Raw genomic sequence first — 14,113 nt, 5'->3', positions numbered from 1 at the left:
CTGTTATCTTTTCTTCTCTCCATTATGAGTAACGCCACCCACAAACATGAAATCCGGAGTTCTCTTTCCTCTCTCCTCAACGTCCAACCTCTAAACTAGTTGGGTCAGTTACACTTTTTAACATGTGCTGGGTCAGGCCCTCTGGCTAATTTGATGCCCTTATTTCTCCCACCTGTAGCTGAATAATTGTAAAACTCGTCTCTCTTCAGGGCATTTCCCCTCCCATACAGGCTTCATGTTCCTTTTCCATCATCAAGTACATATGGAGTGCCTGTTAGGGCCAAACACGGTGCTAAGATCTTTCTTCAGCAAACATCTGATAATGTCTCCCCTTTCTCCAAGCTTGTAAACTTCTGCTGCATTGTCATAAGCTCTGGGATAAATGTCTGATTCAATTCCTCAATGGTATATGTATATGGTCTTTCAGACTAAACCTCAACACTTTTCCTCCTTCCTTCCTTCCTCCCTTCTTCCTTCCTTCCTTCCTTCCTTCCTTCCTTCCTTCCTTCACTTTCTTCCTCTCTCTCCCCACCCCTTCCTGTACCTTCTCTCTTGCCAGCCAGTCCTTTCCACTATTCCATTGTTTCTCACCTTACCAAACGTTTTCATTACTCTAAGTCTTTTCAAATAATAGTCTCTGTTCTTCTTATCTCCTTTTCAAGTGACAAATTTCTACTTATTCTTTAAGATCAATTTTAATCCTTTCTATCCTCACTTTCCCACCTTGTTTATGCCCCTAGGTTTGCACTATCATACATTTATATGTGTACCACTTGCATTAGACATGGAGCTCTTTGAGGCTTGGAGCTGTGTCTCATCTTTTGTGTGTGTGTGTCCCAATGCCTATCTCATTACCAGCAACAGTAGATGGCCAGTAAAATCCCAACATACGGCTTAATGAACTGGCAGTAACAAGCATGAACTGACATGTTTTCACTTTATCAATTTGTTGCCAAATATTCTTTCACATAATCACATTGAACTGGTCAAGGAGATTATTTTATGATTAATTTTTACTTAACTATCTTGTGGAAACTGGAAATGTCTATCCAGTGTCACACTTAGATGCTGAGATTATGGAGATTTATTTGGGGAGGTATTCCTTGTATTTGTTTTTGTTTCCCCCCATTCTGATTGGAAGGGATGGAGCAGCTGGTGAGCACTGGATGTACCTGAGAGATCCAGAATGAAGGCAGACTAAAGACAGGTAGTTTTACATGCAGGGCTGTGGGAAGAGATGATCTTTGGGGACACACATCTTAGATCCCATATTTTCTTTCTATCATGAATGTTTTCCACAGCTTGCCTGTTTTCTTCTACAAAATTTGGCACAATAAACTTTTTCTATTATATATATATAAATATATATATACATTATATAAAAATTTTAATTTTTTCTATTACTGTTTGTAGAGTAAGTCACATTGTTGTGTACAGTTTTCTGTCATGACTGTCTCTTAGAACATGTAATTTGTGCTTATTATTCCACGTGTGCAGGTACATCACCTTGATGTTGTATCCTGAGTGACTGCCCGTGTGCGTGCTTGTGCTTGTGAGCCGGGGGAAGAGAGATGCACAGTGCCTTCTTCTTAGGGCTACATACGAGAGATTTAATGCCTGTAGAAGAGGAAATTTCATCCTCCTGCTTCCCAAAGATAAGCATGCGTTTTCATTGGTCTACCTAAACAGTTTCTATAGTCTTTTCAGTTGAATATTACAATTATTTATTGACTTTTGGAATGAAAGGCACAGTCAAATTTCATTAAATAATAAATGTAGGAAATAGAAGATTACATTATTGCTGTTCAGACCCCCCACTGTGTAGTCTGGTTGGTACATTGCACGTATCTGGTTTCCCTAGAGCAAGGTGATTGGCAAGGATTAGGATAAGTCTGTGGCTGAAGCACAAATACCGGGAACAATTTCTCTGTCCTACAGGATAGCTCTCTAAGGTCAATATTGCATTTGAAGGCGGCTTTGCTTTGAATATGACAGATAGGTTACACAGAAGACCACGGGGAATCAGTTGGTTCCTGGAATAAGTAATAAGAACTGAAACAGTAATCTTTTCCTCAAGTGCAAATTTGACAACTGAGCTATGTCTGACTAATATTGAACATCCATATCGACCTGTTGAGGTCAATAGTTGGGCTTAGTTATGCTCTGTATTGACTGCTTACATTTTCTAAATGAGAAAGAAATGGCCCAATGGGAAAATTCAATTGCACCTGGAGAACAGTTGGTTTCTTTCCTTCTTTTATTTTTTTTTAAGAATAATTTAATTTTACGTAGCAAATGAAATCTATCTTTTGAAAAATTGGTCTTAGGTTTATTTTGTTCACACGAATTAATCCTGTAGAGATCAATGTGTTTTTAGAGGAATTAAGGTGAAATAGTTATGTTCATGCAACTGTAAGTCTTGGCCGAAGTTGTTTTTATAAACCAAGAGAAAGTGGAGCATAATAGAAAGAGCCTTTGGCTTTGGATCCACAGAGATTTGAAGCTGAGCTTTGGCCCCATTTATGTTAGATGACATCCTTGGACAAGTGACTTACACCATTTGGTTCTCATTTTCTTAATTAATAATTATATAGCAGAAGTCCTCTGATCTAATCCAATTAACACTGATTGTTGATTAATGAAAAAAATGAAAAAAATTTAAATGAGGAAAAATTTAAAAATATCTGTACAACACAAAACTTTAATTTTACTTAAAATGTCTAAAAGTATATTCATTCAGCAATATTTTGATGGCAGACCAATGTCAATTCTCTGGATAAATTTTGCTGATTAGAAAAAAAAGAACTTTTTCTTTTTAAACCTAAGTTATACCTATAACTGATGAGTCAATTTAAGACTGGTTTTGAGAAAATGGTGGGCAGAGGTGGGAATGGGTAAATACTTTGTAAATGATAAGTTCAAAATACCACTATCACTGTATGAACATACAGTGGGACATATATTATATTATTATATAAATACATAGTGGAAAAGACTAATAGAGGAAGCCCAGTGAAACCGATCTCAGTTCCAATGCGCTGAGGATAGCATATATGCATTTACAATAAAAAAATGCATACACAGGGCGCCTGGGTGGCTCAGTGGGTTAAAGCCTCTGCCTTCAGCTCAGGTCATGGTCCCAGGGTCCGGAGATCGAGGCCCACATGGGGCTCTCTGCTCAGCGGGGAGCCTGCTTCCTTCTGTCTCCCTGCCTGCCTCTCTGCCTACTTGTGATCTCTATCTGTCAAATAAATAAATAAAATCTTTTAAAAAATGCATACACGTGTGTGTATATATGTATATATAAACTTAAAATATGTAAACTTAAAACGTATTAATGAAGGAAACTAGCTGAGACAGAAGTATGAAGGAGAAGTAGAAATCTGCCTGGCAAAACCTATAAGAGGGGGAGAGATGGCAGAACAGGGATCCAGGCAGAGCTGATAAAGGTATAGGCAGGGGAAGAGAAGAGAGAACCTGCCAGGGTTAAGGGAACAGAATGAAACTATGGGTGCTAGAGATGAGATTAGAAAGTTGAAAGAAGGATGGAGAGCTCTACGTTTAAAGCTTTTAGCATACAGCTTTGCATGAAACCAGTATAAACATAATCATTTAATTGATGAATGAGCCAATGAGTAAATCTGTACACAAACAATACACGGTATGTTTTCTTTGTTGTTGATTTTTTGTTTTGTTTTGTTCTCATTTTTTGGATTTTTACAAAAGTTTCTGAATATGTGGACAACAAAATTATATACATTTCTCACCTACAGGATCTAGGGAAAACTAATTTTCAAGGAATTAAGAATAGCTTTGTGAAACTGTGCTGCACGTAATGATCTTTGACTACTCAGACAGCCGTCTGCGAACTCGTGGTCGTCAGACCCATCATTATGGTAATGGATTATCAGCGTACTGAGAAATGTGCACATCCTTGTTAATAGAGATTCCTGGCTGATAGAATCCTGGGTGACAGTTCACTTTTTTTTTTCCTTTTCTTCATTTAGTAACATTTCCTTTCAATATCCATATCCAGGACTGTCCTAGAATCAAGAAAAATTCTTGGCATCAACTTCTAAATGCAAAGCAAAACACATAAATAAATAAATATAAAAAATAAATAAGATATGCTTGGGGGCCTATTTTGATTTGTTTTGAACCACAGCGGTAGCTGATTTTGTTGGGTTCTTCGAGGTCAGTGGATGGGGAGCACATGAAAGCTGGCTTTTAAAGTTTTCCTTAAAGAAGCTTCAGTATTGTGATGAAATTGCTTCAGAAGAGGATGGCTCTCTTCAGAAAGCATGAAAGAAGGTAAAAGGGGGATGAAATCAAAGTAAGAGAGAAGAAAAAAATTATAATAAAAGGCTCATCTGTTAAGGAATGTCGTTGGGGCTTAAGGGAGGGATGTGAATGAAACGGAGATGAAATGGAGAAATATCGAAGACCCCATAAAACAAAAGGCCTTTGAAGAAGAAACTGGCATCCTGAAGGGAAGAGAGCTGTTTGCTTAACAAGGAGGATCCACATTTGATCTAAATACTCATTTAGACGAGATGAAATGGTATAATAAAGAATTAATTTCCACTGTATTTAGTCCATATGGACTTTAGCATTAGTTTGAAATCTCCATTTACCTGCCATGCAGGAAAGGCTCAACCTTGCACTGTAGTGGAAAAGATGTGATACAAGCATAGTATTGAATTCAAATTCTAGAACCGATTTTCAGAGAGAATGAAGGTGAATCACGTTTTCTATCTCCCATTTCATGTTTATTCTTTCCTTTGGAAATTGAGGTTTGTATGGATGTGTGCATTTAAACTGAGTTTGAGAAAAGTGGGAGACATTCGTAAATGCTTTGAAATGGAAACTGGAAAATGCCTCTGGCTTCAATTCTAGGAAGCTCATCTAGCAATTTGGAAATGTTTAAGGTAGTGAAACGAGGAATTCAAATTGTATATATCCTATGACTATTACCCAGGAAAAAAAAAAAGAAGAAATAATTAAGATGGTAGAGACAATGACTATCTTTTTCTTCATTTTGTTTTAGCATGATTTATACAATTTTTATGAGGCGATAAAGAATTGACACCCAGATGCTAGGATGCTGTCTTCCTCCTTCAGTGTGTCAAGTCCTCACTCCACACACAATTTGAAAATATTAAGATGGGGACATCTGGGTGGCTCAGTGGGTTGGGCGGCTGGCTTCAGCTTGGGTCATGATCGCAGGTTCCAGGATCTAGCTCCTTGTCAGGCTCCCTGCTCAGCAGAGAGCCTACTTCTCTCTCCCCCTCTGCTTGTGCTATCTCTCTGTCAAATAAATAAATACAATCTTAAAAAAAAAGAAAAGAAAATATTGAGATGACAGATTATTTACACTCACAATATGTCAGAGGGGACCTCTGTCCCAACATAGAAGAGATGGGATTCTTTATAGAGAAAGAACTAGAGCTGGTTGGGGGTGGAGGAATGGGTGGGGGTAGTGGGGAAAACTGTGGACCACCTGGTTTCATCCTACTTGTAAATGCCTTTTTCTAGTACCAGCCACTCCACCCCCAACTGTGCATAGTTAAAGCCCAAATCACACCCCAGGGACTCCCCTAAGGAAGTAATTTTGGTAGCTCCAGGAGGATATGCTCCCAAGTTATCTCCTTATTGAAGAGCTATTCCTTTGTCTTAACTCTCTCTCTTAAAGGCCTGCTTTGAAAGAAAATAATCCCAGGGGTAGCCGTGTAACAAATCACCAGTCCTTAGTATGAATTAATTCTTCAAATCTGACATTAGGAGATACTCTGCTTTTTTGCTATTTTAACTCTGGATCCCTTGCCCAGACCACTTTACTCACTGTCCTTCCCAGACTCTCTGATTTCATTTCCTCCATTTTCCAAACCATCTCTCTTCTGTCATTATTTTTCTTTCTAAAACTTGGATCCAATGTATTATTCACATTTTAAAACCAATTGCCTATAGCAAATTTTCTTTCAGATTGAGGTCATGGTCAATTTGGAGGGTTATAATGGACCTTCACAAAATGAAATAGAATAAAATTAAATAGAAATATTAGTGTTTTACAAATTGGAAGGGTAAGTTCTGTTTTGTGAAACCTTTCCTTTATCTAGTGCATATATACTGGGCTGCATATATTAAATACTTCTTTTTTGCCTGGTGGTCAGAATTTTGAAAGCCACAGGATAAGCTCACTTTCAGCCTGGCTTATAGGGTTTTTCCCAAATGGCCTTCCCAGCCTTGTCTCTCTTGCTCCTCATTCTTTTAAACATATTATCTAACTGCCTTCTCTCCCACACACCTCCTTGAACATATTTGATGTCTTGATGCCTTTGTTTGTGCCTCTACCCCATTTTTCTGCTTGATGAACCATCAAGGCCTACTTCAGATATCATCATCTCTGTGTTCCTCCCCGGCAGAATTAAGCACCTCCCGTTGCATTTTGGATCTCTCTTTCCCTCTCTCAGAGTACATAGCACATCCTGTTACATTTACTGTGTCATCTCTCTGTGGTGAGAAACTCCTCAGAAAATTGCCGGACATAATGCCAGGCTCTCAATACCCACTGAATAATTGAACAGAAATACAAATAAATTATGTAAAGTGTCGAAGAGCTATTTTGACTGCATAATCGTGGAATTTTGAGAAAATCTTGGAGGAAGCAACACGTTTGAAGGCAGTAGATTGGGAAAGAGCTTTTATCCAGCCAATGATGGTTGAGAATTCCATGGTGAAGTAAGATACAAAGTAGACATATAATAGGTAGTTAGCTTGATGATGAAAAATTTAAAATAAACAGCTCATCTTTTAAAAATCTAAGTTTAGAATACTAGCTACTTTTCAATATTTTCACTGATCATTTTCAGTGATAAAAATGTGTCATGAAGCAGTTGGAGTGGAGTTGAAGTGGAGAACTTGCAGTCCGGGCCAAACTGGTCTTGCCTACAGGGCCCAGAAAGCTCCAGGAGACCCAAGAAGGGACAGACGGGCCATCCCCCAATGGTCAGCTTTGTTTGGTCGTGCTGGGAGCCAAGAATTTGCCGGTGCGGTCGGATGGCACCCTAAACTCATTTGTTAAGGGCTGTCTCACTCTGCCAGACCAGCAAAAACTGAAACTGAAGTCCCCAGTCGCCAAGAAGCAAGCTTGTCCCCAGTGGAAACACTCCTTTGTGTTCAATGGCGTGAGCCCTTCCCAACTGAGACAGTCAAGCCTGGAATTAACCATCTGGGACCAGGCCCTCTTTGGTGTGAACGAGCGCTTGCTGGGAGAAGCCAGGCTCGGCTCTGAGGAAGACATAGCCGGTGAGGACTCATGCTCACAGTCAGCCCATCAGTGGCAGAAAGTTCTGGAAAGCCCCAATCTGTGGACAGACATAACACTCACCCTGCACTGAAGCCAGGGTTCCAGTCTGCAGTGAGAAGTTCAAGTGCCGCGGGCCTGAAGGTTAGCTGAGGACGTGGGCCTGGACACTTGCCGCCTGCAGCTCCGTCACGGAGCCCAAACGTTCTTCCGCGTCCCTCTGTATTTACACCAAACAGAGCACTTGTTCTATAAAAAAAAAAAAAAAAAAAAGAGGGTGCCTGGCTGGCTCAGTCAGTTAAACATCTGCCTTCGGCTTGGGTCATGATCCCACGGTCCTGGGATCGAGTCCTGCATCAGGCTTCTCTCTCAGTAGGAAGCCTGCTTCTCCCTCTCCCTCTGCTGTTCCCCCTGCTTTTACTCTCTCTCTCTCTGTCAAATACATAAAATCTAAAAACTAATAGTTGGTAATAGTTACTGATGGACTAGAGACTGCCCAGTGAAATGTTCTGTCAATTTCATCCCTAGTAATTTTACTATTTCTTAGACATTTTTCCTCTAAGTTAAAGATGTTATTTTGTTCACATTTCTTTTCAATTTAATTATTTTTTTGTATGACAAATTTTTATTTCAAAAATGTGAAGAATTTCTCAATGGCACCGTTAATTCTTATGAGAACAGAAACTGTTAACATAGGACTAACCAATAATTATTTCTACACCTGACAAACTTAATCCAAATCAGAGCTTTAGTTCACTAATATCTGCACTTACACTCATTAGCACAGTTCACTAGAGATGAGTGTATTTAGGTGTTCTCACTTCTGTCATTGAAATGTGTTCCTCTTTCCATTCCTCGCATGTGATGATCATGAGACCTGTGGTTTATCTAATTTGAGTTGAATGAAGCAGAACTAGATTCATTCCAGAGGGAATTCGAATTAATAAGGACAAAAACCTTGTGTTCAAATTTTATTTTAAGAAAAGCCTGACACAAATGAGAATATAGGTATGGCGGCGTGTTGCTCAATTCAAATCATTCCAAGGGGGGGAAAAAACCCAACTTCAGATCTTTGGAAGAAAAACAGATCTCTTTTTCTTCCTCAACATTATAAAACGTTTATAAAATATGGCCGTAGTTTCGCCTTTAATTTGCTTTTGCATTTTTCATCACGATGGATTCCTTTTTCCCCTCATTTGTTGTTGTGGCTCTTTAATTTCCCGCTCATTTCTTTCCCCTCCTTTTTGTTTATCCCCAGTTTTCTCTCTTCCTCCTCTTTCCATTTCCTCTACTCTCCTTCTTTTTTCTTTTCTCTCTTTAAGCATGCTGTAAACTTATTCATTCCCCAAAGGCAAAAACAGCTATCTGAGCAACACTTTGTCAGCATAATACATTTACAGAATGCATATTTATGAACCTTTGAGCTTTTATTGTTCCACAGGGCAAATAAAAAACATGAAAAGTAGCAATATAGTGTTTCAAAGGTCCCTCAAGGAAAACAAAAGTAGCTGGAAATAAATTTGGAAAAAGGTTCTTCTGTAAAAACAGAACCTTGAATTTGTACATTCAAAAGGTTGAATAGTAGAAACCATTTTTGTTCTTCCTCCTAAACTAAGACTTAGGAAATTTTAAACTTTTTAATAGGTCTAGCCTCTTAAAGTTTGGAAAAGAAAATAATTTAAAAAGAGGATTGGACATAAATGTTTATAATCCAGAGAATCTTAAAACAGCATGTTGCATTTGGCTGTAATAAAAAAGGGGAAGGGGGGGACTTTAAATTGAAAAGCTCATCTTACTTCCAAATTACAAGTTTGGCTTCCAGCATGGAGTCCTATACTAAATTAGCTAGATTAAAGAGCTTGGAAGTAGAAATGAAAATCTTATAAAATGTCTTACGATAGTCTTATTTTAATTGATCTTAGCAGAGTCATTAAATTCTCATTGTGTTCCCAAACTTTCCAAAATGAATAGATTATTCATATTTAATGCCTGGTGGGGAAGGAGCCACAGGTCCTTTTGACTACATCCAAGCAGAGTGGGATAAACTGAAGGAGGTGAGAAGCCTATAGGTGAGAATTCTGAAGAATTCTGAGGGGACCTCTAAGTCCCATGGGTTGGTTTAGATATCAAGGTCCAGGAGGGTGGTTTTTTCAAGATCTTCTCTGTCCTTCAATACATTCCATTGATTAATGCCCTAAACTTCAAGCTCTCAACCATCTAGTATCCCGAAGTTCTATGTCTAAAAAGTATCAAAATTGAGCTTCCAATTTTGTGGGTCCTGCAGTTTGTTTAGAATTGGAAGATGCTTTCTAGAACCATTACCTTAAAGTTAACCTTCAATCACCGGGCAAACAGGACTTTGCAATGAGCTGTACCTAAATCAGGGACTGAGTTCCAAACAAAGAACAAACTAAAACTGGATTCTAAATTCCATTTGAAGTGGGAAGAATTGTAGACTTCTTGGATTGAGACACTTAATATTATTTAATTAACTTAAAATTATTTAATTTAACGTGTGCTAGAGAATAGTGCGTTCCTAATGATCGCATTCATCTTGCCATTGTATACTTTAGGTGTAAGTCTGCAATAACATTACACTTGGAGAAAGTCTTCTTTCCTACAGGGGACAGAAGAGAAGCCCTAGTCCTCAGCCTTCTTCCATACCAGCCCTCAACAATAGTTTTCTTGACCTTCCCTCTTCTAGTCAGGTCATTGCCTTCTATTCCAGACGAAGGAACAACCCCATGTAGTGACAATGTGTACGTCCTAACAGCATCTCAGCCAACCCAAGGTTAGGAGGAGCTTTTGTTAATTCTTATGGTCCTTAGGAAAAGTGCCATTCCTTACCTCTTACTTTGTTATTAAGAAAACCAGGTCTTGACAGTGAATTCCAAAATTTCCATCAAATGGCAACTGAGAGAAGAACAGTAAGCACCAAGAGAGCAGAAACAGGTCTATTTCGTTTGTCACGATACATACAGCTCGTGTCTGTAAATGTGCCGGGGACATAGTTGGTAGACAACAGATATGGCTTATGTTAATGAATGTAAATTACAGTTTAGTCTTTATGAATTGCCCTCCTTGCTTAATCCTTTACTAACTCTTACTGCACACATTATGTTTGTTCTGCTGGCGTGTTAAACAACCATCTCTGTATTTCACTGAGAAGAACAAAGGAATTGATTTTTATGCCTTTGACATTAAGGCATGTCACATTTCCCTCTCCTTCTCTCTATTTTATCTGCTTCTTTCCCTTTTCCTGCCTCCATTGTACCGATTCCAGTTCTATGTGGGACATTAATAATCCTAACAACTGCCTCCAGGAAAACCTACACACTGAGCCTCTGTGCATAAACACCCAGAGTGTCCCCATCATCTAAAGCTGACAATTAGGAAAAGATTTTGAAGAGCAGTAGTTAAATGACATCTGATAGCACTGAGAACCATGTAATGTACTATCTGTCTATAGCATTATTCACTGAGGGGAACATGCTGGACTGGTGGCGCTCAGGAAGAAGAAAGAAAGAAAATGACCTCAAGAACTAGATTGCTTGGAGGGGTCTCTCCTGTTCAGTGGCTCCTTACCTACACGGGTTAAAATATAGTCTCCTAGAATGAAATATGAAATCCCACTTATATCTCCAGCCTTATCATCAATTTATTACCTATACATACTATGAACTCCCTTCACACTGAACTACTTTCCGTTTTCTGAGCACTAAAATTTTTTCTTGCCTCCCTGACTTTACCTGTGTTTTATGTGCCCAGTAGACTCCTACGCGTCTCTCAAAACACTGGATTATGGACTCTAGGAATCTAATCGAACACCATGACCCTCCAGAGCCCTCTTTGTTAGATCACTCCGAAACTTTTGCTGTAATTCCAGAATTGTGGGTTTCTTGAAGAGATTGGCTGTGTGTGGTTTATTTTTATATCTCTGAGGTCTAGCACTGTGGACAGATGAATAGGAGGATGGGTTAATGAGAGATTAAGGACTTAGTGGGATATTTTAGGGTGACAGAGCTTGCGATATTTGAGACGATGATAATGTGTAAGAAAAGTAGAGATGGAGATGGCTAGAAATGCACTGTCTGCCTCTTCCAGTATTAGTTATCCCTTATGTATGTATTTTATTTTTTTTCCTTAGGTCTCATACATACTATCACCATCTGTTTGTATGAAATCTCTCTCCTTTTTTCAGATAAATGTTGCTGAAATTGATTTCTGAGATCATCAGTTGGCCAGCATTTTAGAGACAGTATTCATCAACACCGATCCTAGTATTTTCCACAGATGACAAAGTTCACTGTTTTCTTTAAACACTCAAGTTGTGAATAAAGATGTCTGTAAATCTTTTGCAGTTCTTCCCATCTAGAAGGAAAGTCCATTTTCTGGCATCTTCTTCTGGCATCTGAGCTGGCATTATGGCTTGTATTCACTAATGGAATGTGGTAAAATTGAGGACATGCTGGTCTTGTATGGAGGCCTTCAGAGAACTGGTGGCTTTCAGCTATATTCTTTTGGAATCCTAGGCTCCCACACAAGGAGTTCTGGCCACTCTGCTTCAGAGATCATGCGACCAAAGAGAGATAGCCAGCTTATTTCCAGCTATTCCAGCCATCTTAGCCACGGGGACAGACATGGGAATGAGGCCATCTTGTATTTCCAGTTACAACCACTGGATGAGTACATCCACATGAGTGGCCATGACTTAGACTTCTTCTGAAGAACCACCTTCCTGAGCCCAGCCTCGATTATAGAATTTTGATTCAATGAATGCTTATGTCCTAAACCACTGAGTTTTGAGGTGGTTTATTAAGTAGGATAATAGGAACTCTCAAGAACCCATTTATGATTACTTAAATCAGCTTTAAAATGGTGTCCTGAATGATATATTGTTTTAGCAATGAGTCTTCCAACATATGATCCCTGTAAAACATTCATTATAATTTGAGGAAAAATGCATTGTTAGATACATTTCATAGTTTGCGCTTGCATGGCGGTGGATATGTTCCTTATTTTTCCCACTGCCGTCCTCAGCAGCTCCCTTTTAAGCTGTGTCAATGCTTCAAGAGTAATGTTTTCCTGCAATTTATAACTTAGCCATAAGATTTTGACCGAGGCTGAACCTTGGTATCTAAAGTGTCAGAAGGGGACATTTTTATGTTTATCCTGTAATCGGCTCAAAGAAGTATGTACTAACCTTATGTCTTTTTCAATGTGTATGTTCTCAGTAGAGCAACTTTCAATGTCCAAGGACACATGAGAGCAACTGAGTTTTATAGAATCATGGATCTACTGACCACTCGAATTTTTCATTAGACTTTAGCTAATTCTATCAGGAATGTTAAGTTGGAAATTTTGATAAAGAAGCAAGTTACAATTGATATGATTTTTCCAACTTCTTCTAGGAACTGAGTTAAAAAACAGCCTCAAAACTCTTGGTCCACATCCATTCCAGGGGAATAAAAAGGTTTTGATTGACGAAGATTTTATAAAGAGAACTTGCTCAGAGGGAACTGAGGGAACTTTGTCTCCTGACAAAGGGGAAGGTAGAAGACATATCCCTCTGCTTACCAAGCTTAGTGAGGGCACTTCAATGGACCTCTTGGAGAGTGTGGAACATGTCTTTTGCCGTCATGTGCCACAATGGTGCCTGACTCCTGTTAAGGACTTGGGACCACAGATTTGTGGGCTGCCTCTGGGAGTGCAAAACATGATCTTCTAATAGTAGGTTACATTTGAGAGAATATCAGGGACTAGATAGGGAACTCTTGACCTAACTCTTAGGTCCTTTTCGAAAGGGATCTTACCTAAAAGGCATTTTCAGGTGTGGGACTCCAGAAGGGGTGAAACAGAGTGACTGTCAGGAGCAGCCAGGTAAAAGGGTCAGTCTGTGCTCTTCTGGCACCAGGGCCTTGTGCCTCAGGAAAGCAAGGTGGACTCAGAAAACCTGTGAGAGAAAGTCAGTTTTAACAACAGTAGCTCCTGGAGCACCAAGGTAGCTTCTAACAGTCCTGGCCAGGAACATCCTGCCTCTCCTTCCCCCTTTTCAGCCCCTGGAATAGGTCAGAAACAACTAGTAGGAATGAGGTAGAAAGAAAGAGGAGGAACCATATGCCTTCCTCTACAGTAATGATGGGCCCACCGTAGGACCCAAACCTATATCTAGGATCCTGGAAAGAGGAAAGTTTTCTTCTAAATCAAGTATGAAGTTATGATAATTATCAGAGCCTGGACACTTTTGTCTTAATCAAAACTTGGTTGTTGACATGTGATTGTAGGATGTTCTCTTTCTCAAGTTAGACCAGAAAAGTCATGAGTAAGAAGAGAGAAAAAACTATTTCTACTAAATACATTTTCCATGGGCAGAGGAAGAGAAAATTAAATTGCATTGTGATAATATTTCATATAATCAGATATATTGTGCATCAATACATTGGTTATATGAACTGAGGTGATCTTTTTCAAGAATTGCTTTTTTGAAGTATTTAAAATCAAATTAAAATCCATACTTATCTCCTTTTACGACAATAAACTTCATTTATTCCCTGATTCTTTACTTTTCAAAAAAATATGATAAATGAAGGGACTGGGTCACTTTGGAATGATCTGAACAATAAGTATTCTAAAAACCAACTATTATTTATTAATATTAAAATAATATGTTAATTTTTGACAGGCCAACCTTGGTCAAAAATGTATCATGATCACACATCTTAACTTCTTAATTGATATAATATATGATACATTATCACCACAGATAAAATCTGCTTTTATACATCTTGGGTTAAAGTGTGGTAAATAATA

This window comes from Meles meles, chromosome 17 (genome assembly GCF_922984935.1).
Source record: "Meles meles chromosome 17, mMelMel3.1 paternal haplotype, whole genome shotgun sequence".
NCBI classification, from domain to species: Eukaryota; Metazoa; Chordata; class Mammalia; order Carnivora; family Mustelidae; genus Meles; species Meles meles.
The sequence above is the reverse complement of the archived record's forward strand: the minus strand, read 5'-3'. Positions refer to the sequence as shown.